Source organism: Alligator mississippiensis, chromosome 8, assembly GCF_030867095.1.
Source record: "Alligator mississippiensis isolate rAllMis1 chromosome 8, rAllMis1, whole genome shotgun sequence".
Classification (NCBI taxonomy): domain Eukaryota; kingdom Metazoa; phylum Chordata; order Crocodylia; family Alligatoridae; genus Alligator; species Alligator mississippiensis.
The window spans coordinates 23,175,202-23,199,977 of NC_081831.1; the positions used below are offsets into that span (position 1 = coordinate 23,175,202).

A 24,776-nucleotide genomic window follows, 5' to 3' on the forward strand; every position below is an offset into this window, starting at 1 on the left:
ATGGAGGGATACAGAAAAAGGGAGGGAGCATGTGAAGGAAAGAAGAGCTGGAGGGGGGAAGCCCTGGCCCTGTTAGAAACACATGTAATGATGGTGTTTAAAGGTCAAGGGAGGAGCTGGCATGGGAGAGGGGTATAACAGGTGTCAAGGTCAGGAGACCCGGCTAGAATGTCCCAAAGCTATTACACCCGTGACCTCCCTCCCCCCACCTCGTGCAGCCGCTCCCGGAGTGCAGGTGCTGGGAGCTGACATGTGAGTAGCCCCGGGTGCTAAGAGAAGCCAGCAGTACCACTCAATCCCCTGTCACTCTAGCCACAATGGGGGCCTTTGTCTGCCTGGCAGCTCCCAGAGCCTTTCTAACGCTGCTAACTAGGCTGGGACGACATAGAGGCGGAGAAGAACCTTTAGTAACACAGGCTGTAGCTGCCTTGATCCCCCACCCCAGCTGCAGGGCGGGGCTCATGAGCCTGTCCCCCAGCAAGCCCTGCTTCTCAGGTTTGTTTGTCCCTAGTCCAACAGGATCCCAGAGTATGGAAGTGTGGCTCTTTGCTCTGAAGGTGACCCTACAGAGCAGGGCAGGCAATTATTTTGGGCAAAGGGCCGCTTACCAAGTTTTGGCAAGCCACCAAGGGCCACATAACAGGCAGTCCAGGGGAGATAAATACTAATTTTCTAAATTTTTTAGGGGCCCTGCAGGACGGATAGAATGACCTGGCGAGCTGCATCTGGTCCCTGGGCTGCATTTTGCCCACCCCTGCTATAGAGTCTGTGCCATTGCAGGGTGACTTGCTCACCAGGGCAATGAGTTACTCTTCACATGCCCAAGGAGTGAGAGCACCCATGGGTGCAAAGAATAGCAGTGAAATCCATTCACTCTACTTCAGGAGGAACTGCTCTTCGTAAATAAAGAACTCCATGCCAGGAAGCAATTTACTGTTTGCTCACTAGAGAGTAAGGGCAACAACTTCCTTCACTTTATACATCTTTATGGCACTTATGTAGCCATATAACTGCTGCTCCTGGCACTTACGCACAGCCTGTGATTCAGTGTAGCTTGATCTAGCTTGATGGTACTCAAACTCTGGCCTTCAGGCCAGAATATCCTCAGGCCTGGAAATTTAGGGGATCAGTGGCAACATTAATTGCCATGCTGCCAAATTTCCAGACCCTTGAGGAGCCCCATGGGCTGGATAATGTGGTCCTGAGCACTAGGTCGTGCAGGTGTGCAGCTGGGCTGGCATGTGGGGTTGTTCCGTAATGGGATCTGGGTGCATGGGGTCACACCGTGTGCAGAATTGAGCTGTACGTGGGGTCAGACTGGCGTGTGGCTGAATCTGGCATGTGGGGTCAGGGTGGCACAGGGTGCCACGCCATGTTAGCCCTGGTAGGTGTGCCAACCTGATACGCAAGAGTAATCCCAAGATTTCAAATACGAATCCAGAGTGTTAAAAACATTGCCCTGTAGTTGGTTTGCTGAATTATTTGGAACAGAAGTCTTAGTCTGCTATTTTTTTGTAGTTAAAAAAAGAGTGTAAGTTAAGAAATGGCATTTTCTGAGGGCGGGGGGGGGGGCTTGAGTCTAACAAGGGGGTGCCTTGAGTCTAACCAAGTTGAGTACTGCTGTACTAGATAAAAGCTTGGGAGTGAAACAGGGGCAAAGAGGGAAAGTGAACACCCAGCAGTCCAGCCCTAGAGGCAGAAACACAACTCTGCTGCCCCATCCACACAGTGACAATCCTCAGGCTTCTCTCGATTGCTAAGGAGAGGCAGGGTCCATCCTGAGCCTGTGTGTGCCACTATTTAAAACAATGTTCTGGGGGCCAAGGGGGGAGAGCGACTTTGTGGCGGTCTGAACTCCAGGAATTTGGAGTGGGAGGTGCTTGGCGTGGCTGATTTCCATAGGATTACCCAGCATGCTTGCTTGGCTCAGAACTGATTCACAGCAGCCCAAGCTCTGGGAATGTACTGAAAGCTTTGAGCTTTGCTTATGGCTGCACTGAGCTTGTTTTAATTTGGGGGGGATGGAAGGGGGGTTTCACATTAAACAACTTTATATTCTCTTTTCCTGTGAAAGCTTTCCAGTAAGCGTTCCTTAGTGATGGGATATCAGTAACCTTCAGTGGGAGGGGGTAACACTTCTGTGATCTCTCCAGCTACTGACAAACAAAGTCGCCATTCTTTGCCTTTCTGGAACTTTTTTTTTCTTGGGGGCCCCTTTAAGGTTTATTGCTTAACTATAAACATCATGACATCATCATGAGCCAATCAGGAGGCCAGGGGAGAGCCAGGCTTTCCTGTGGGTCCTGGTAGCTTGCTGAACTTATGCTTGAAGGCATTAAAAGTAGATTGATCCCAGGATGGAGTGAGGGGAGACACTGATTTGCAAAGCCATAAAGCTGAATTAAAAGGGAGTGGCGCTTGCCTTACACTGCATGGAAGGAAAGGCTGGTGCCAGTGATGTCAAGCTGGATTTGATTTTGGGACTGTTACCCACAGGTTGGGGTCTGAGAAGTGGTACAGCTAGATCCTATCCCCTGATTTCTGGAGGGTGTGTTGCAAATGTGTTAGATTAGGGGGTCTTTGAATCAGGACACCTGGGTTCCATTCCTGGTTTGGGAGAAGAAAGTTCAGGGGTCCCCGTTCCTTTCCCAGGATGAAGAGGAAGCAAGTCTGAAAGTCAGAGCAAAGGAATTTGGAGGTCTAGGTTCTGGAAGACCTTGAACAAACCTTAGTAGTTTTGAATATGAATGTTTAGCTGGCCATGATAGGAGAAGGAGTTCACAAGGCAAGTGCTTGCTTGGTTTGGGTTTGAGAAAGACTCCCCTCACTGAAGGTATTGTCCTAAAAACCTTATGCACTTGGGCATTGCCCGTGTTTGCAGAGCAGAGCCATGCAAAGGAGTGACAGTTGGGTGTTACTAGTGAACCCACGGTACAGCTGTGGGAAGCTAGGTGCTGGCAAGAGCACATCCAGGGGATGAAGGGGGGCTATAGGGGCTGCCAGAGCTTCACACAAGAAAGGTACAGCAATCTTTGCTGATTTCCTCCTGTTCAGGACTTGAGTATCTGAATGACACAAGAGGCTCAGCGCTTGGCATTAATGTTTAAGGAGCTTGGTTTTGAAGTACGTGCGGCAGTGAGGCCTGGTGGAATGAGGCAGGGCACAATATGCATCTGATTTATAATTAATAAAGTAGATTTATTCCATTCCTTCCCCCTCTCCACTGACCCCCCGCTTCCTCCCTTGCTCTGATTTTGATCTTCAGGTTTAAAGAGGCAGCACCCAAAGGTCGTAGGTGGCTGGTGGATGTTCTTTAATGCACTGCTCTTGCGCTTATGTTGCCCAAGAAGCCATGCTGAGCTGGGCACCACCCTCAGGCTAACCCCCTCTACCCCCGTGTGTTAGCTCAGCTTCAATTACTGCTGCTCCCCTGGTCAGGCTTTTCTCAGTGCTGCGGTTGCTTGATTTCGTTAGTGCAGAAGGCAAGGAGGAGCAACACAGTAGTGGGGGGGATTAGATATAGCCCAGAGCACTGGGAGAGACTTAGGATGCAAGGGAGAGAATACGGGTCTAGTCTCGGGGACCCAATTTAAGTGCAAGCGACTAGTTATCTGGTTGCTTTTGCTGGCATCAAGACAAAAAGGGAAAGCAACTTGCACCCTGTGGGATGAGGATGAGCCACTCCCCTTTGCCTCTTCTTGCAGTGAGAGGTAATGCAACTTGTACTTTCCCTGCAAGCATTAGCTCCATTTCACAGATGGGGAAAAGGGAAGTGAGTCAGGTTGAGCTCAGGGATTCCAGGGTCCTAACCCTGCCGGCCACTGGACCACACTGCAATCCTCACCACCTGTAGGATGAGGACAAGGGAGCCTGGAGCCGGAATCCTGGATTCTGGGAGCCAGAAGGTAAGACTTTCAAAGGAACAATCTTGCAGTGGTCAAGCGTGGGAGAGGGGGGATTGATCCATGTGGGACTATGTAAATGGTGGAACGGTCACAAATTTAGTTCTGGTTAGAACGGCATGTTGTAGACAAGAATGGACTGGATCAGAGCATAGCAGGGTATAAATCACAAATGTCACAGCAGGCTGTGCTTTATTCCCTAGTAGATAGGTTTTGGCTCTCAGGCTTGGTAGGGGCTGTGAAGAAGGGGAGATGTTTTCTTAGCACCTTCCCTAAATCTGTCTTCCTCACTCTGTGGTGGTAGCAACTGGCTATGGCAGGCTTGCTTGTGACCTTGCATCAGACTTGCCCAGTCTTCACTGAATGAGGATTTAATAAAAATAAATGAACTAACCAAGGAGTAAAAATATTGGAGCATTGCAGAAAGGTTGTAAACCCTCCTGATGCAGGACTTAAGCCAGTCTCCAGCCCACAGGGCTTAATTCGGTTCAGGGAGAAACTTTTCTATGGGGAGGCTGTTCACAGTGGTGACTTCAGGGTTTCTTGCATCTTTCCCAGAAACAGTGGGCACTGGCCACTGCTAGAGACAGGAGTCTGAAACGGATCTGAATTCCTGCCTGCTCTAGTGTTTCTGGGCATCTGTCCTGACCTACACCATTGTGAAGAATGCCAGAGGTAGGCATTTTGTATGTAATGAAAAGAGAAAGGTTTTGTGGGGATGTGTGGGTGTAAGAGGGTGGAATTAGTCCTGATTCTGAGAGGGAGCATGGACTGGTTGAGTGATTAAGAGCCAGCGTTGCACGTGGCTAGAGCAGTGGTTCTTAACCTTTTTTTTGGCTCAAATCACCCCTCGTTAGACTCATAGCATGCCTCAGAAAATGCCAGCTCTTGGCTTTCACAATAATAGAACAATCCTTCTGTTGCAAAGAATACCGAAAGCCTGTGACAGGGCAGAATGTTTTTAATAGATGGATTCTTATTCAAAACCTCTGGGTTTCTCTTGTGAATTATATATGCACACGTAACAGTGCTAACATTGCATGGTACCTTTGACAGGATCTCAGGGCATTCCAGGCCACCACAGTACCCTGGTTGAGAATCCTTGGGCCAGGGAAAGTAGATAAGATCCCAGGCCTAGAGTTTCAGTCCAGCTCTTACCATCGTTGCCCCATGTGCAATTGCTAAGTCAAGTAGGCTTCTCTTTGCACAATTGCAGTCACACTGACCTGCCTCCCAGGTGCTTTGTGGTTTAATTCCTAAATTACTGTAAGGTATTTTGAGAGGCTTGTTTGGAGGGCATTAGAGAAGGGGAGGGCACCATTACTTTTATGTCTGCAGTTACCTAGGCCAGATTTTATTGTCAGAGAAAGTTTCTTTTTGTGGCAGTTCTTCCTTGGGGTGTTCTAAAGTGACAGGATGCAACAGAAGACTTTCCATTGCCTCTGACAGGCTCCACATCAGGTTGGGACTGTGGTTGAGGGTGCAGGGGCCTGGACAGGGGTGCTCACATTGCAGCTTGCTTGTTTCTTCCCTAGGGTGCTCTACTTAATGGTGCCATTGATCAGGCTGTCCTTTCATTTTTGTCCTGAGCTGCTTCTTGTGCCTGTTGTGGCCCAGCACAGCATGGCCAGAGCAGACAAGACGTCATTGAGATGCTCCAGTTGGCCTGATAGAATAGAGCCGAACAGAAGGAAACATCATATAAAATAACTATGACATCCTGTGAAATGCAAGGACGCTGTCTAAAAATAATCAGAAGTGCTCCCCCGGCTCTGTCAGGCAACTCCAGCTGCAGCATGTAGCCCCATCGCAGGAAGGGGGAGGGGGAGGGAAAGCTGGCCCATCTCCTGTGGGGCCAAGCTGTCTGCAGGGAGAGTTCTGTCCTTGTTAGGGTTAACTGTCCCGGAGGAGATATGATAGCATTCATGAAGAAGAATCAGCACTGCAGCTAGGGAGCCCCGGGCTCAGCCCAGGCATGTCTGATGCACTCAACCCTGGCTGCTGATGGATTCACAAGTGTGTGCACACAGCCCAGGAAAGCTCCAGGACAAAGATGCAAGATGGGAACAACTCTGACAGCCCCCTCTCCAGGCAATTCCATCATGGCAATAACCTCTGTTCTCTCCTTCCCCTTGTTTCTCCTTCCCCTTGTCAGATCCCAGAGGGGAAATCAGGTGAGGCTTTTAGCTGCTAAGCTAGACAACTCCCTCTTTCTCTCTCATCCTGCTTCCCCTGTACATTCCCTATCTCTGTAGCAATGTCTAGGTCCCTAAAAGCTCTTGTTTCTCTGATTTGCCAAAGTTTTCAAAAGGCAGCTGGAAAGAAAGGATGAGGAAAGGAAAAGGAAAGGTAGGAATGGGATGGGGCACGGGAAACAAGTGCTGGTTTGTTTAGAACCTGGCCACGGAACCCAGCCATGGTACCACAGAGCTGTGCCCAGACACAAGCCTGCAGACACAGGTGAAAAGCTCTCCCACTCAAATAGATTGCTCATACCCAGGCAACAATGAAGATACAAAGCACCATAGGCCAAACAGGCAACTGTCCAGGTGTGCACACAGTTGTGGCCAAAGAAACAGTAACGCCCATCTGCAGACAGAGGGACACGAAGGTTAACAGCGATCATAAATGAAGGCATGCCTGTGCTATCACAGCAATATAATAATGAGCATAATAATATGCTAACACTAACATGGAGGTAGAAATGGATGTTACCAGGAAGGCTTGTAACTAGGCTCACTCCCCCACTAGCAGGCATATGAATGCTGAGAGTCTCACCCTCCCTTCCCCGTCCCCCCTGCACATAATACCAGGGATATACAACTCTCAGAATAACGTAAGAGGCCTAACAAAGTAAAGAGCAACACAGAGATTGGGATATGCTGTTTGAGAGACTCTCGCAACACCTGCATTCTGCTAACTGACCTCAGACATACCCTACCAGGAGAGTAGTACAGTAACTGGCACCCTTTGGTTAGTCTATAAGGTGCACATCTACTTTGCCTTCTTTTTTACTTCAGACTAGCACAGCTAAATACATCTCACCCCCACACCCAGACAGGCTCCAGCTGGAGATGTATACATGCAAGCCGGCTCATGCCTGCTGTCCTTTGAGACCCTGGGTTGGTTGCTTTGCTCCTGGGCTGAGCACGTCAGATCCAGTCCCTCACTAGATTCCCCCAGTTTCAGTGCAGAGACTCCAGTGAGAGCCTCAGACTTCCTGGCCCTCTCTATTGACTGCTTCAGTCCCCACGGATTCCATCAGATACACAAAAGGCTCAGTCTCCTCTGCATTAGACTGTCTTTATGTGCTTAACTGGAGGATAGAAACCTTCTAACATGAGCCTGAGCGGGATTAAGGGGATAGCAAGGGGGGCTGAAATGGACTGTGTGTATATAGTGGCCCTAAACATAGCCTGGGAATATCTGGCTGTGTTATCAGTTTAGTTCTTCTGGGGGCAGTACCCTGAGGACTAATTCTGCTCTTTGCCACTTTGTGGACTAACGAGTGAAGATTCAAGTCTGTGGGGTCCGGAGATTTATTGTGATGACCCAGTTCAGGGTACCCAGCGCCACTTTTTGATGCTAATAATAATGGCATGAGGCCCCCACATACCCACATTAAGTGTCCAGTTGTTATCAACCATTGAGTGCTGACAGTGTATCCGGAGCTCTGCAGAACATATAAGGCATTGCGCTGGCCCTGGCAGCTTAGCACAGACATAGACAATGCACGTAATCCTCTGGATGACAGTTCAGACACACAGCGGAGCAGATAAGCAGAGCAATGCTCCTGGGTGCCCTGCCTGGCTGGGTCCCTCCACCCAGTAGGAAACCAAGTGGAAGGAGAGGGATTTCATCTGGATCTGAGTTATGGAAAGGGGTCCAAGTGATTGGGAGCGTGGAAGAGGAAACCATTGCCTGATAACAAGGAGGATGGAGCCTGGTTTTGGTGGGAGCAGTTGGGATGGGGGGGGGAAAAAAGAGGATGGTGCAGTAACTGATGCAGAGCACATGGAGATTCATTCGTTAGCAGCCAGGATTTTGTGAGAGGTTCTGATTTCATAGCTACTGATTCTGTCTGGAAGAACGTGATGTGGAGAGGTCAGCAGTGCTGTTCTGCAGCCAGATACACCCCTGAGCTAATGTGTTTTAGACGAGAGCTTCCTCCATCGCCATGGCCTATCTCAGCACATGAGTGCTGGTTGAAGTAGGGGCCCACTCATAACTAGGACATGGGGATGGTTGCCTTCCCTAAGCTCCTTACTCTCTTTCTAATTTGCTGTCAGAACTGAATAAATTAATGGAGCTGGCTATCAGCATGATAGGAAAATCCCAGCAGGGACCCAGACCCCCTGCAGATTAATCTGCCTGGCTCGCAATAACCTGTCTCCCAAATCACCGCCTCTTAATTCAAACAGTGCAACAGAAAAGCTGCCATAATGCCATGCCGCCACCCCTCCCATCACTGCTTGGGAGAAGATCACAGGGGATGGGGGGAGCACAGATCATTGCAGAGGTATTAAAAGGAAACACAGACATTACACTGAGCTTCAAAGCCGTGGCTCAAAAAGTCAGTCACTGGGGACCTGATTGGATCTTTGTATTTGCAAAGCAGAGGAGAGGCAGGGGGAGTGTGAGGACTGCATTAAAATGGCGGCTGGTTCAACTAAACTGTGGTATATTGTTTGTGGTGGGGGGGAGGTAGATCAATAGAAAATGGATTTGAAATTATCCTTAATCCTGGTATAAGCTATCGGACAGGTGGCAGTGCTCCCAAGCATCCCACACAGACAGCGGAACAGCTGGGTGGAGAGAACAGGCCCTGAGATGACGGCTGCTTCTCATACTGGGTTTATTTAGAGAAGAGGAAAGAAGGGGAAAAGGGTTTGCATTTCTTCGTGCACATAATTCTCCCCAGCCATCAATCCAACATCCTGAGGCAAAGGCTCTGTCCCTGCTGTGAGAGTCAGCAGCAATGAACAGGAGAGTGCTTTTGCCTGTTTCCTTCACATCCTCTCACACATGCAGTGGTGTCCCATTGCAGGAGGTGCGGGAGTGAAAGGGATGGGCTCTGATTTGAAGAGCCTGTAGGCTGAGGTTCTGCCTTCAGTAGTAGTGTCCTAGGCAGCCACCTGATCTTTCCCCACACCTGCCAGCAAGTGAAAGAACCCCAAGCTGCCTTGCCTTCACTTGCAATTTGCTTCCTGTTAGTTACTATGTTACCTAATGTGGTAATAAAACACCATTTTTTCTATTCAAGTCATGCCTAGGACAGGATGACGGGGGGATGCAGCAAGCAGGCACATAATGCTGCCAGCATGAAGATCTATGTGATAGATGTAAAGCAACCAACTTTCCTATATGCTCCACAACTGTCCCAAATGCTGGGGCCAAGTCCCACTGCCCCCAACAAATTCCTGAAATGAGATGTTGGCCCTGGGTTTGAAAAGATGGTCCCAAATTAGCTGATCCTCCTCACTGCAAAATGAAGCTGCCATGAGCATGACTGCACTGCAACATTGCCTCTTCGTTGGGAAGCAGATGTGTTGTCAAGGCTCTACTCCCAAGGTAGTTTGGACTGCCTTTCAGCAGAGCCTTGCACCATGAAGGTGACTACACTACCTGGCACCAAAAGGACTGAGGCTACTTCTGGTTCCAAAGGTTGGAGAAATACCCCAGAATTTCCTCCCTGAAGTTGCTGCCTGGTGATAAGCATCATTTATGCACCATGATAATTACTCCCGGCCCATCATGTTCACACACATCCTCAAACTGGCAAAGGACCTAAAAAAAGAAAATTACTGGAAAATTATATTGCCATTTTCCCTCCCTGTTATTTATTTCCCTTTGCTGGTCCTAGGCACTGCTTTGTATTTCAACTGCGTCTTTTCTTGAAGGATCTCAAAGCATGTCATGACCATTTGTTAATTAAGTCCTTGCAGTCCCCTTATGAGATAGGCGAGTAAAATATTAACATCCTCATTACAAAGGCATAGAAACAGGGGACTGCCCCAAGGTCATGCAGCAAATAAGTGATAGGGCGAGAAACAGAACTCAAGAGCCCTGACTCCCAGCACTTCCCTGCTTTGATCAATAAGCACAATTCCCTCACAACGCCAAGGTTACCATTCTTAAGATTTGTGGATTGAAAAGCCAGAAGGGGTCATCGGCTCATTCAGGCACACATCCTGTTTAACATAGGCCAGAGAATTTCATCCAGTCACTCCTGACGTGAGCCCTTGCAACTTCTGTTTGACTGAAGCATCTCTTCTGGAAGGGCAACCAGTCTTGAACTGAAGATGCAAGAGGTGGAAAAATCCAGCACGTACTCAGTGGCTAATTCCCTGCCCTGCTACATATGGGCACCATCATGTTTCTAATTTGAATTGCCCTGGCTTTAAATTCCAGCTGTCCAGACTCCCCAGTCCATACACAGTCCACCTGACCACATTCTTTTTCAAAAGAAGACATAGGTTCCTCTCCTGGATTCCTATCATCGTTCTGATCCCACTGCCTCATCAGTTAGCAACATAGAAAGAGCTATGAGAGACTGATTATTTTTATAACTTCTTGTTGGTTACAGAGCTAAACTCTTTTATCAGCTACAAGCTGAATGACCTGCCGTGCTCCCACAGAACCAGGCTGATCTTAGAAGCAAAGCTGGCCTACTGCTTTACAAGCTTTATGGCAACTTTAAAAAAGGATTGAAAATGGTGAATATGATCTGTGTGAATTTTCCCTGAGGTGCAGTGATCTGAAGCCCAACGGGCTAGAGCTCCGTGTCGTGCTCTAGTCTGAAGCTGTCAAGTAAGTGAAACCAGCAGGCCTAGTAGCACCAGCCCAAGCTGAACAAGGACCGTGTCTACGTGAGATGCTGACTGAACAGTTGTTACTGCACGGTCATTAATACTTGTACAATAGACCCCTGATTTACGTGAGTATTGCATTCTGGGGGAATTTCGTGTAAGTCAAATTCACGTAAGTTGGGACAACTTTCCCCATAGGATATAATAGACTAGTGAGGGGTTGCGTACCCCAGACATACCTTAGTCATAGCTTTTTTTTTTTCCCCTTTTCTCAGCAGAATTGCCTTTGAGAGGCGCGTCTAGCATCTCACCTATGTAACTTGAGATGCCGATACCACAATGGCGGCACAGCTTGCTTGATTCCGCCTGCAAATCTTGTGAGGTGTCTGTGTATGTACACAAATTTTGCGAGCGTTTGCGTATATATGCGAATGACACGTATCTTGAGGGGCATTTTCCAGTCCAGACCCTAATAAAAAAATTGCATAAACGCGAGACGTGCGTAAATTGGAATCACGTAAATCAGGGGTCTACTGTATACATTTAGTATACACAAGTACTAAATGACTGCACAGTAACTGGAGTTACTGTGCAGTAGGGTCGCCGAATGGCTTTTAAGTGACACTGACTGCGTAGTAGCTCATTACTACTGTGCAGTAGTGTCACATCCCGCTTCATGCCACATGACACTACTGCACAGTCAGCACCTCATGTAGATGCAGCCAAGGTGCAAAAAAGAGAAAAAGAAACTTAATTTAGAAAACTCTCCTTTCAGTAATGCTAGGTAGCTGCAAAAAACAGAGCTCTTCGTTACACCAATACTTATTCAGAGAAACTCAAAAGGCTTGAAATTGAACGCAGATTCACCTCAATGCTATCCTTTTTTCACCCCTCTTCTGCCCAGGGGTTGAATTATTTCTGGCCTCCCCAGAGTTACTTTTTCTTGCTTTTGTCAGCTAAGGGAGACTGGATCAGGGAGGATGTATGCCCTTAAGTCCCTAAGCCCCTGGTGAATTAAATTTGATGCTTGAATTGGCACCCTCATCTTGTCTATCAAAACGCCTGGGAAGAACCTAATGATAAAATCTGCCATGGGGAGGAAATGTGGGTGTCACTGTCTAATCCCTCTTCTGTGAGGGCATCTCCCAAGGTTATTGGATCTAGTCAGATGTCACACCCTTGGCTTTGGAGATGCTAAGGTGTGTTGGGGGTGGGGGGCATATGCATGGTAGGGTAAGGACAGGGAGGGAAATCCTATAGCAAAGCAATAAAAACAAGCAAGATGAAAATGTTCCTGTGTGTTTAAATGCAGTGTCTCGCTGCAGCAGGCAGGCTGTGTCTAGACAAACCCCTGCAAATCTCCCAGGCACTTATCCCTTCTCATTCATTTCTGATGGACTGTCTAGTGTGAAGTGAACACAGCTGTCTACTGGGGAATGGAGCCCTGGCATGAAAGGCCACAGGCATCCTTTTCATCTTCCTTTTGATTTTCCTTTGACATTCCTTTGTTTTCCTTCCAGACCTCTGCTGCCTTCCATCTCCATAATCTTCTTTACAGGCAGACATACATCTGCAGTACTACTATGTCCAGTTTGGGGCTCCCCACTATAGAAAGGGTGTGGACAAATTGGAAAGAGTCCAGTGGAGAGCAGTGAAAACAGTTTGGGGGCTGGGGAACATGACTTATGAGAACTGGCTGAAGGAACTGGGCTTATTTATTCTGGAGAAGGGATGACTGAGGGGGGATTTAATAGCAGCCTTCAACTACCTTATGGGTGGTTCCAAAGAGGATGGAGCGAGACTGTTCTCAGGGGTGGCAGATTGAGGAACAATGGTCTTAAGTTGCAGCAAGGGAAGTTTAGGTTAGATATTAGGAAAAACTTTCTCACTAGGAGGGTAGTAAAGCACTGGAATGGGTTACCCAGAGAGGTTATGGAATCTCCATCCTTGGAAGTTTTTAGGACCCGACTAGACAAAGCCTTGGCTAGGATGATATAGTTGGGGATGGTCCTGCTTTGCACAGGAAGTTGGACTAGATGATCTCCTAAGGTCCCTTCCAACCCTAACTTTCTATAATTCTGTGACTCTGTGATATACAGGTACCTATAACCCTAACCAGAGTGGCAGGACTTGGATACATACCAGCTAAACAGCTAAGCCCCTCTTGTTGCCAAAACTCTGAAACAAAAGAGACTCCACCTTTCTAACACCTAGTGAAAAACTCAAAACTCGGAGTGAGCAAGGGTGCTGACTTCAAGAATGATCCCAACCTCTCCCAGCAGAAGGTGGTATTTGAACGGTGGCTGTTGGGGTGGTCACAGCTACTGCAATAGTAATTTCCTTCAACAGCATGGATAGAGTGCTGGCTGTGAGGAGTTTGTGGTTTTGGATGCTACAGTGATGGACCCAGCTATAAGAAACTGAATAAAACCTCACAGCTATTGCATGCCTAGCAAAGAACAGCAGCGGCATGGGGAGCTTCTCAGAGTAAGAGGCACCTCAGAGAATGGGGCTGCAGTGCTGGCCCTGGAAGGTGCCCACATTCGGCCAGACCATAGCTAGGAATCTCTGCAGGAAAAGGTGCTGTGGTTCAGAGCGACCTCGCAGCTTCTCCTGGGGTGCTGCTTTAGATGAAAGCCTTGCAGAGGACAGAAGCCGTTCTTTCCACTGACAAGGGTCATGGAGGGCATTGCCCTCCAAAAGTAGCATGATAGCTACTTTGTGCTTTTCCCACACTGTCTATCTGAAGATCTCAGCCCTTGTCAGACCTAAATAAATGATCACTCATTAATAATAGTATTGCTAGCACCATTCCATGGAAATACTCCTGATGGGTGAGGGTCCTTGGGAGCATACTGTGCTGGCTGGAGAGATGAGATGACAAGCAGTCTGAACCTGGACCCTTCCTAGATCCTCAGATGTGTCCTATGGCATGAACAAGGCTCTGACCTCACAATTTATCCTTGGCTGTATATCCTCTGTGCAGTTGATGCCAGAAGTATGGCTCTCCAAGCACTGCTTCATGGAGGGATTCTTCTAGGCTTCAGCTGCCCAATGGCTCACAAGCCAAGGCAGACACTGACACTTCATTCTTATCATGTCTCATGTAGAAATAACTGGAAAATGTGTTAAGGATGAAGCTGGAGTGTCTGCCATGTCAGGCATGCTGGCACGCAACTGGAGGAACAGCTCTAATCACTGTACCATGTTCCCTTCCTAAACCAGCATTCTTGGAAAGTTGAGAGAACTTGCTAGGGCAATGTGATAGACAGACAGATATTGGAATGGTCATTACACAGACATTATTGCTTCTCTGCTGTGCACAGTATTAAGTTTTTCTTTGCCTTGTAGAAGGAACATGATGTGAGTGCCTTTGGTGTTGTGTCCTTCTGAGTCCACCCCATCTCATCGCTTCCAACCCCAGGGAAGGTAAGATGGTTACTCCAACTGCCTATCCTACTAAGTTGGAAATCCAGGCAGCTCAGATTCTGCCCTGTCAGGTGCCAGGATCCCTATAAAAGCACACACAACCTCTAGTGAGGGGAGGCTTGCCATTGCATCCTGGCTAGTGTCTCCTACTATTCTAACTGACTTTGAAGCAATTTTGAGCAGTTTTAGGTACAGCTATATCCTGCTATCCTGTAAGGCAGGGTAGATGTGAATAAAGGCTTAGAGTCAATCTCAGGACAGTAAGTGGAGGAGAATCTGGAAAGCCACTTGCTTTCCCTCTCACTCCCACCCCCAAAAAATAGCTTGGCAATTGGATAACAGTAGGGATTCATTTCTCTTCAGCCCCAGATACAAGAACCCCAAATACAAGTGCTACAAGAACCACCTGGATGCTCATAGTAGCAACATCCACATGACAAGCAAGTGAGTTGGATGGATCAGCTGATGCTGATCAGAGCAAAGTGCTGCCTGCTGCAGACAATTTCTGGTTAGCTCAGATTTGTCCCTGTTCCACCTAATGCCACGTCCCTGTTCTCCCCCTTACAGCTTTTCTCTATGACTGGAAATGTTTCTAGGGGTGATGGGAAAGGCATGGCTGCACAGAGGACTCACAAGAGCAAGGAAACACTATAAAATTCTAGTGGGTTTGAGAGGAGATGATGCTGTTGGAAGAGTACCCATTTTCTGGCCTCTTTCCTCCTAGCTATGTCCCAGAGCTTCATATAACTGGAGAGTGTCTGTCTGTTTCCCAATATCTTACCATTCATGACTCTTATGATCTTTTAGTTGTATACAGAACCTAATCAAATCGGGTAAAACCTTGGCCTAACTGAGCCCGTTGCCTGAATACTACAAATGCTCCCACCCGTGGGAGATTTCTGAGAGGACATTAATGTGTCTTGAGTTTGCAGTTAATCCAAGGACCCCAACTCTTTTCAGCCCACACTGAAACCAGGCTGCAAAGAGATCTGAAAAGAAACTGCCAGCATAACGCTGGCCGTGTCTACACAAGCAGCAGACTATGCAGTTGTTACTGTGCTGTCATTTAGCACTTGCATAAACAAGTACTAAATGACTGCACAGTAACCAGTGTTACTGCACAGTACCATCCCCGCACAGTTTTTTTCAGATGCTACTCCGCAGTAGCATCTCATGTAGACCTGCCTACTGAGATGGGATGGCCCACCCGGCACACACACAGCATGTTTAGCTAATATGAGGGAAGCTGGGGGCTGCGTCTATGTCTCTGGATAATGCTCCAAGGGTCTTATATAAAGAGATTGCAAGAGGCAGGCAAGAGCAGCATTAAATATGCAAGAGGCTGGATCCGATTGAAATTTATGGAACCGGCATGCAAAACCTGTCACACTGTTGTGGGGGGGAAATGCTTGTGCTGAAGAGAGACAGAGAAAGAGAGAGAGACTTTTTGAGTATCTTTGCATATTGTTAATATAAATCCCTGGTTTTCTCTGACACCATGTAACCATGGCGCCTCCCCAGCAAAGAGGAATGGAAAGAGCAGGACTAGAATTTTAAATGGATTCAGAGAGGGCAACAAAATTCAAGAGAGAAGGAAGAGTGGCTGGGTTCAGAGAAAATGTCCAGGATCCATTTTGTCCCAGCAGCTTCAGGGAAGACACCCAGGTGGCTTTGAGGGCAATTTCTGACCAGCTTGTACTCCACGGAAGTATTTGCAAGTAAATACACACATACAGATTATATAGGGCCAGATCCTTTAGTCATGTGAATCGAGGGATCACCTCTCTACAGTTACGCTGCTTTACACCAGCTGGGGATCAAGCCTGGTGTGGTAGGAGAGGTGCTGTGTAAAGACATCACCTGGCTTCTCCTGGAGTCAAAGTGTACAGGGAGATTGCTCACCGTGGCTGTAGCCCTGGTACTTGTTCTCCCTAAACACGTCTGGGTGGAGCCTTAGTGCTGCCAGACACTGCAAAGGAAGAAGGATTTCTGAAAAGGCAGAACTATGCAGCCCCCTTCTGCACAACTGAGTCACAGAGAGAACATCTTCTAAGTGCATTGTTCCTGTTGAGGCTGCTTCCCCAGGTCCCTACCTGTAGGCATTCTGGCTGCCTCTTCTCCACTAACAGAATGCTTCCAGGGTCTGCACAATCCCATCCCCATGACAAGGCTGCCGTTCCTAAACCAGGGCCCCGCAAACCTGTCCACACATTCAGTGCAGCATTGTTCTAGGTTTACACACGGAGTATTTTTTCCCAGGAAATCTGCTATGCTCCAGGAGTATGCCATATCACATGGCTGCTGCCCAGCATGTGGTACTGTCTAATGCAGGGGTGGCCAACCTGTGGCATGTGTGCCACAAGTGGCATAGGTATGTGGCAGGTGGCAGATCAGGGAGAGGACAGGCAGCACAATGGCAGATAGGCAGCAAAAAGTAGATCAGCAGATTGTGGAGTGAGCATAGGGGAGGAAGCTGAAAGCAGAGCAGCAGATCAGGCAAGGGGGGTGGGGATCAGAGTGGCACTCTGGGAGGGTGCAGGCCTATTTGTGGCATACCTGCCAAAAAGGTTGGTCCCCACTGGTCTAACCCACAGCACCCAAAGTCAGTGGTACATCTGAGGCTTCTGCAGACCAAAAGGAACACACGAGAGAACCACAGATAGATCACATCTGTTTATAAAGGCTCTTATTGCTTTGGTCTGGATGACTTCACTCTCCTACTCCTCCTCACCTACCACGTAGGTGAGATCAGTGCAGCTTTTGAGCTGTATAACACATGAGGGTTTCTCTTACACCCTCAAACCCACATCCATATATTATCAGGTTAAAGAAGAAAAACTTTCCAAATTGATTTACCCAAAGAACTTTGCCTTTCCAAACTCTCAGCTTTTCACACCTGCCAGACACACAGAGTGACTACCAGTCTCTTTACACTCTCTTAATTGGGAACATTTTCTGAATGGGTACAAAAATAGGGCAAGCAGGCAAATTTCCTTAGAGAGGCTCCTCAATCTAATCTGCTGTTACTACCACAGCAGTAGGATGGCTGGGCTGCACTGCCACTTGCTGGTACAGTTAAGTAATGCACAAAAAATATTTTAAGAGTCTAGCCTGGCATAATTACTGAAAGACCCCTCAACTCAGTAACTTTGGGGGGATCTGAGTGAGCTCAGCATCTGGTAGGATTGAGCCCTTAGCACACTCCTGGTCCTGAAAAGATGTGAAGCAGGAACATCAGGATAATATCCCTATAGTCTGAAATCTTTTATCCAAGGACCTCAGATGCAAATTGAAGTCACCTCATTCTGCAATTCTTCCATGTGCTAGGCAGGCAAAGAATAGTTGCTTTACCTCTAGGGAAGCTGAGATGCAGAGACATGAGGTGGCAGCTCAAGGAAGAGATAATGGAACAGCATAGGGTTTACCTGAGCCTGCTAATGCAAATTAAAGTGACTTCTCTTCCCTGGGATTCTGTCTTGCTAATTAACATCAGATAGCTAACCTGGCATTTGATCATGTTACCTGGTTTAGGGCTTTATGAGTGTCTCTGCTGCTAGAGCAAGGCTGATCAACCTGCCATCCCCACTCCAGAAACACAATGTATGGTGACAATTTTTCTGTCTGCCTTATACTACCTTTCCTGGCATAAGCGCGGCTGACAAAAGCGCTCACTTGTCAGCCCCCCCCCCATCAGGAGTTTAGCAGCTTAGCTGTGTTGGAGAGGGAGTGTGATTTTTCACTGCTTTCAGCGGCTAATTAAAACCTTGCAACTGGAGCCTTGTCTTGATTAGTATTTGGAGCTTTGTTTGGGCCATTAAAAAGGTGTTTTGTTTTGTTTTTTTTTCAATGAAGCTAGTTCACTTGAGCTACTTAATTTGACTGAATGCTCTAAGTAACAACAGTTTAACACCTTCCATTTGAGTTTAGCAGGTTGCCTCGTATGTTCACAGGGGTATTTCTGCAACAGTGAACAGCACAATTAAAAGGTTTAAATGGCCTCTGAAACTGCCCTTCATGCTTGGACATCAACACCTTATTAAGATGGCTGGGAAACTTCTCAGCTCTGCTGTTGCTCTCACACTCTTGCAGGAGTCAGGGGGTGAGGAGGTTTCATCTCTGACCAGTATACAATGTAGTTAAGCCATGTCCACATGAGGCTAACTTGGCTGTATGTTGCTTTAGCTGTACCAGATAAGCACTTCCAGTGTATACTGTCCTCAGGCATGGAGCTGACATATGGAAGGTGGCTTCCTAGACAACATCTAGTAATGGATGTGGGTCACCTGGAAAGATGTGCTTATGGCATAAAGATTTGCTCACAGGGGGTATGCTGCTGTATCTTCAATTAGCTTTTTTCATGAGCCATCTCTTGCATGCAGGGAATGGCACAGCTTGGAATGCCATCTGCTGAGAAGCTAACTTGGAGAGTCTGAAGCCGAACATTGCTGGAATTCCCATGGAAGAGAGCCAAGATCTGCTGCACAGAGAGCCAGCAGTGAGTTCCATGTCTGCAAGGACTTCAGTCACCCTTTCTGTAGAAGCCCAAGGGAAGAGGTGACAAGCCGTTTGAGGCTAGTTGGGATAAAATATTGAATCATTGCTGTAGTCTCTACCTGCTATGATATACACATCAGATCAGCCTTTCACAACTAGGCCCATTAGGGGGCCAATACAAGCTTTATGACAGCACAGTTGCTGAAAAATTACAAGTTTTATCTGCACAGCCCTTTATCAGGATGCAAGTCCTTGAGTCCCGAGCCCACAGGCCAATATATATTGTATTTAATGGCCGCACTGTTAATATTGTAACATCCAGCCATAGCATCTACTCCTGCACATGTCACTAAGTAGCAAGAATATTCATTTTTGTGGCAGCGCTGTTGCTAACACTTATCTGTACTGGGATCTTATCTATTTATATCATCTATTTCTCTCTCTGTTGTGATCTAGCAGCTAATCTCTTTATTTTAAACTTTTCTAGTGCATCCCTCACCATAAAAATCACACAAGAAAGAACCGTTCCAGAGAGAGAAGTCACGGAATTTGGACTGAATTAGCTAAATTGAACTAGTAATAACGATGTACTGTATGTAGTGTTGCAATTCATATGCCTCTACAGTGTTGAAGGTCAGTGGTGAATGCATGTCAGGTCCTTGATCCAAAGGCGTTTGACCCTGGGAGGACTTGTTACAATTAATAGCCTTGTTTCAATGGGAGTACTTCAACGAAGCCCTGGCAATACATTTTGTGTGCAATTGTGTTTATAGGAATAGGCTTCAAAGCACAAGCAAAAGCAAACTGAGCAACGCACCACATCACCTACGCAGAGATGTCTGGCCATTGTCTTTTTACCGACTCAGCAGGGCTGAAGTGGGAGTGTGGTATACATGAATGGGGAAGCTAATCTCCATGTGTGGGGCTACATACAGAAGTGGACAAGGAGGCAAGGAAAAGAGCTGGTGTGGAAGGGTGAAGACTGGGGAGTAGGGATAGGAGAAGCCAGTATGTTATTTGGAATTAAAAAAGGAAGTGATATGTGTATTTAGACAGACAAGGTTCTTTGGGTGACTCTGACATCTTTTATTAGACCAAATTAAATAGCTGGGGAAAATTTTTTTTAGCAAGCTTTCAGGTTTAAAAACCCTTTGCCAGGCTGAGGAAGCCTCTGCAATTGGTGTGTGCTCTTCCTGGATGGACCGAATAGTAAATATGTGTATTTAAGAAGTCAGGAACCCTGATAAGAGGAGCATGAATGGAAAATATCCTCAGAAGATGCATTTGGGAGTGAGTGAACTAGAGGTAGGGTCAGGAAGAATTAAGAGGAGTGCAAACCAGTCAGATGTATCCCAGCACCTTACAAAACCAAACACCATGTGAAGCCTGAACTAGCAAGAGATACAAAGGTTTCAGCGAACATTCAACGCTGTCGGTGAGTTTTGGCAGTCAGGTTAAACCATCGACCGTTGAGTGTACCCTGCAACCTTGGTAACACCTGAACTGAAGGATTTAGGCTTAAAAACAGTCTCCCTAACATAGCCTTCACTTAAACATGGCACATTATAAAATACAACTGCTTTGTCTTCAAAAGTGCTAATTCAGTTGACTTAGCTAACTGGATTTAATATATGTCAATATTAGCACTTCTCCACACAGTAAAACTTTTCAGAAAAACTGTTCTGCAGTAATTTATTCCAAAATTTTTCCTTGTGTGGCCATGCTATTCTAGATTAAAAGTTACTTTGTTTTGGAAGAGGTTGCATGTTTCCAAAGTAGAGTAATTATTTAGGATTTTATCACTCAAACGCCATCCTTATCGAGAACATTAGTGACACGACAGAATATGGTCACTTTTATTTTGGAATAGGACACATGGAGCTCTGTTCTGGAACAGCTATGTCTATTCCAGTCAGCTTCACGATATAGATAGCACCCAGTTTGCTGCTTGTAGATAGCACCTAGTTTAGAGAAGCTTTTGATGGTTAACCTGTGAGCAAGTGGAATTGTTACTTCCATTTGGGCTTAACTCAAGACTACTTGCTCTCAGCGCTTCATGATAGCTGTACTATAAGATTCCTCAGAAGCTGTTGCAACTCTGCAATTTAGGACTGGAACTGTCTGAAGAGACAGGCATATTTTCCCTGTGAGCAAAGGTGTGGTTCTGGAACTAGAGAAGAGTACTTTTTACTCCCAGCGTTCTGTCCCTAGGTCGATTGTTTTCCCTTCCTTGTGCCTCCATTTCATTCATCCTTGCAACAAGGATAATATTGACCTTCCTACCCAGAAGACTGAGGTTTAATCTTTTAACATTTCTAATACTCTGTGAGATGCTCCTGCTGTAGAAACATGAGCTGCTATTTCTGATTATTCTCCATGTCCCTGCTCTGTTCCTGTGCTGCTTGAGCAAAGATTCCCAGAAGCCCAAAAAGTCACAATCAACATTCATTGCTGTCGGTGGGTTGTGATGCTGAAGGGAAAACTCACGGATCAATGAATGCAACTGTGATTGGAACAGACACTTTACTGTACCAGCCCTGGTGCTTGAAGGCTGGTGGATGGACTTGGTCTCCTGATCTTTTGCTCACAAACCCTTGGAACAACCCTTCATTCTGAGCACTTAGGACCTTTCAAGATGAGCTCATCCAGGCATGCATGACAAAGGCAGGAGAATTTCAGAGTAGCTGTGAAGTCTTTTCTTTAAGACCTTAATGGGCAGATTTTCACAGGTGCTGAATGCTTGCACTCCCCATTCACTTCAGTCAGCATGGAAGTTAAATACAAAAGACCTAATAGGGGTTTATTCCCAGCTAGTCTATACTCCAATTAGTGTATGTGTGTTCTCAACAAACAAGTGCTTTGTTTAGCTTTAAAAGCCTTGAGCTAGGAGGCTCAGATAGGCACTCAGAAACCACATCGATGGTCATGGAATAAAAGGACAGATAGGCAACTATCTGCCTTGAAGAGATTATTCCACTGATTTTACCATTAGGACTTTACAGATATTCACCTTTCATTTCTTTTTATTATTTATGTATTATACCGCCTTAGATTGTCCTGAATAATCCTGTTATCCTCCTGGAAGCATCAGATTCTTGTAGACAGCTACCACATGCCTTACAAAGATTCTCATTTACTAGTGTGACTTGAAGGTAAGGGGTCAGAGGCAGATGCTTTAGAAAGCTTTAGATATAAAGTTAATAACATCCTTCAAACGTTAAATGAACATCTCAGCAGAATTCATTGCCATTTTCACCCTTGGTCAGATCATACTTTTGAAACCCAAAACAGTGAATCCCCAGTGTCATGCAACAAAGAATGTTTAGTGGTTAGTACAGGCCCCAAGATTTTGTCCGTGGCCAGGGTTTGACTCCATAGGCTTGTTATTTAGTGATTTTGAAAAAAGAGATTTCTGAGCTTTTCAGTTGCTCCCTGAAAAGTGATCTTTATTGACTGGCTTCCTGTTTGCTGCTTGAAAATCAATTCCAATGAGATGGAAATCTGCTGAGGTGCTCTCATTCTTACAGTGGGTTGATTTCAGCTGATGAATGACAGTACTTAGAGGTGTGGGCATCTGAGAGAGCAGTTTCAAGGTGGGAGGGAATATGGATGTCATGGGTGTCATGGGCTCAATCATGCATGTCTTTTCTTCAGTGACCCTCCTATTGGTTCAGCAAGGATGGCAAGGTTAGGATCTGTAAAATGTAAAAGGGGACACAAGTTTAATCCAGTCCAGTTAGGCCTAGAATTCAAACATTGCCAAAAGGGCAAAAATCCAAATATTTAGTTTTAAAAAAAAGTTGAATCACAAAAAGCTGCTATTCACAGTTCTGCTGCATTAATTTGTCCATATGTGAAGGGATCTGGACAGTGGGATGTAGTACTGAAGAGTCTGGAGAGCTGCGAATGGCAGTAGCCGCATAAGAAAAAGCTGCAACAGTCAAGATGAAAGTAAAAGAAGAAATGGATAAGGAATTAAGCAGAAGTGAAGCTGAGGCAGCAACATTTACAGACAAATGTTTCTTGCATGTTTTAGTTGCCATTCCAAAGAAAAAGCTCTTCTGAAATATTACTTGTGATTGCAGCATTTTTGCAAAATTGTTGCAATTCCTGATGCTTGTAGTAAAACACAGGCATGAATGTGCTTTTACACTCCAGGATATTGCAGCATATTTAACTTGAAGACTTTTATTTGAGAGACCCCTTTTGAAATCACAGAAAAGGGGGGGGGAGACAACCCAGACTCTTTGTCTCCAGGCAGAGGGAGGTGGAGTGGGGGAGGGAACTGACTGACAGATTCAGGTAGACTTCCAAAAATGTGATTGGCTCTTCTGAAGTCTCACTGATGGCCCCTTCAGAAAACAAAATCACATGGGGCTATTTTACTCCCCAACACATGCAAGTTTTCCTAGGAAATACAACATGGAACAGTTTAACATCTGGAAAGATTACTTGGGACTGGCAGAAGTGGTGGAAGAGATTCATAAACAGCAAAGCAAAGGAGACAGCTTGCAGATGGCAGCCACTTCTGATGATGAGATGGAGAGTCCCAGGTTCAGAAGACAAGACATTTCCTCTGGGACCTGGACAGGAAACGCTCTCTGTGCCTTTTGCAAGCACAATGGGGAATCAAAACACATCTACACATCTCACAATCTGAAGGACAAGGAAGGAAGGGTGGCATGTCCAATCCTAAAGAACTACATCTGCCCACAATGCGGGGCCACGCAGGAGAATGCTCACACCAAGAGGTTCTGCCCCCTGACCAGGAAAGGATACACATCAGTGTACAACTGCTTCTCCAGAAATTCAACAGGAAAGCGCCCTGTCAGTGGCCCCATGCAGAAGAACAAGGATGATTCATTACCTCTTTCAAATATATCTTAACCTGAAAAGGCCTCACTTCCTCAACTCCATACTCAGGTAACTTTTTTTTTCTAGTGAGAACCTACTTATTCTATTTCAACCTGAAAATAGTCCTGCTGCTGAAATCTCTCATCTCTATCCAGGTTATTAACTTGCTGAATCTGTTACTTCCATAGAGGAATACAGCTGGAAGGGACTTCAAGAAAGCCCCATCTAGTCCAGCCCAGGAATCAAACCTGCAACCTTGTGTATTATAAGCACAAGTCTCTAACCAACTGAGATATTAACAAGAACATACCAAATTTGCAACTCACGCACATCAGTGGCAACACTGCCCTGTCTGAAATGTCCTGAAGGGAAAAAGGATGGGGATAACTTAGAAAGTAGGGTACTGAGAGAGCAGACTGATGTTATTTCTAGCTTGAATACTGCCTTTTGCCTGTCCACACAACAGATATTAATAGCCTTGTGCCTAGAGCCATTGTTTATAGAAAATAGCAGTTTGGTCCCCCAGGGGTTGGTTACACCCCCTGAAACCTAATTTAGGGGGTGACCATAGGAAAGTCACTGCATACTTGCCTCAGTTGCTCCTTCAGAGTGGGAGGATAATGAAAAAACTTCACAGAAGTATTGCAAGGCTCAATTTGTGTTGTGTTTATATCCCCATCTGGATATCCACTGGATATCTTCTCTATTTAGAGGGATGTTTGCGACCTTTGTTACAGTATCTTGGGGACCCAAGTTAGTCATATATTTCTAGGCATTTTTCTTTTTCTCTGGCAGTACAGAACCCTTGCTTGCATTAGTTTCTTACGTTGCTGCATCTTGCACTTCGTTGGGCAGTCTACACAGGAGATTTACTGCCAAGTTGCCTAATTAGCTCTGTCCCGTCTTGGTGTCTATACGTGTGGCCCTATTTGGCCACAGGAAACTAATAAACTCTACAGCAGGTTCATACTTGTAAATACAAGTACTATCCTGTTGCAGAGATTTTTTGTGAACAGCAGTGCACAGGTAATCGCTAGCGGAGCTGGCTGGAGCACTACCTGTTGGGCTAGTCCCATGCTGGAGCACCCTTGTGCCCCAGCCAGGCCCACCGCAGCATATTGAGCCAGGGTGGAACGGCTCCGGGCTGGGAGGCTGACCTTCCCTCCCCTGCCCCTTGCAAGCTGGGGCTGCTCTGACCCAACTCAAGGTGCTGGTGGCACCTGGGAGCAGTAAACTCTGGTGTGACATGCAATGGAGTTTATTGCTTCCTCTTATTATGCATGTATAG

The 24,776-nt window shown here is 46.4% G+C and overlaps 1 non-coding gene across 5 annotated transcripts in view; it reads left to right on the top strand.

The window, feature by feature from the left end:
* LOC102560073 (uncharacterized) overlaps positions 1-24,776 on the top strand; it is a 43,328-nt gene that overhangs the window by 12,198 nt on the left and 6,354 nt on the right. The window contains exons 1-5 of one of the 5 annotated variants that reach the window (XR_002094073.2): positions 3,887-3,905; positions 14,063-14,140; positions 18,520-18,635; positions 19,122-19,267; positions 21,686-23,557. This is a non-coding gene — a transcript (uncharacterized LOC102560073). The other 4 variants (XR_002094074.2, XR_362909.4, XR_009463871.1 and 1 more) reach the window with 4 other exon arrangements.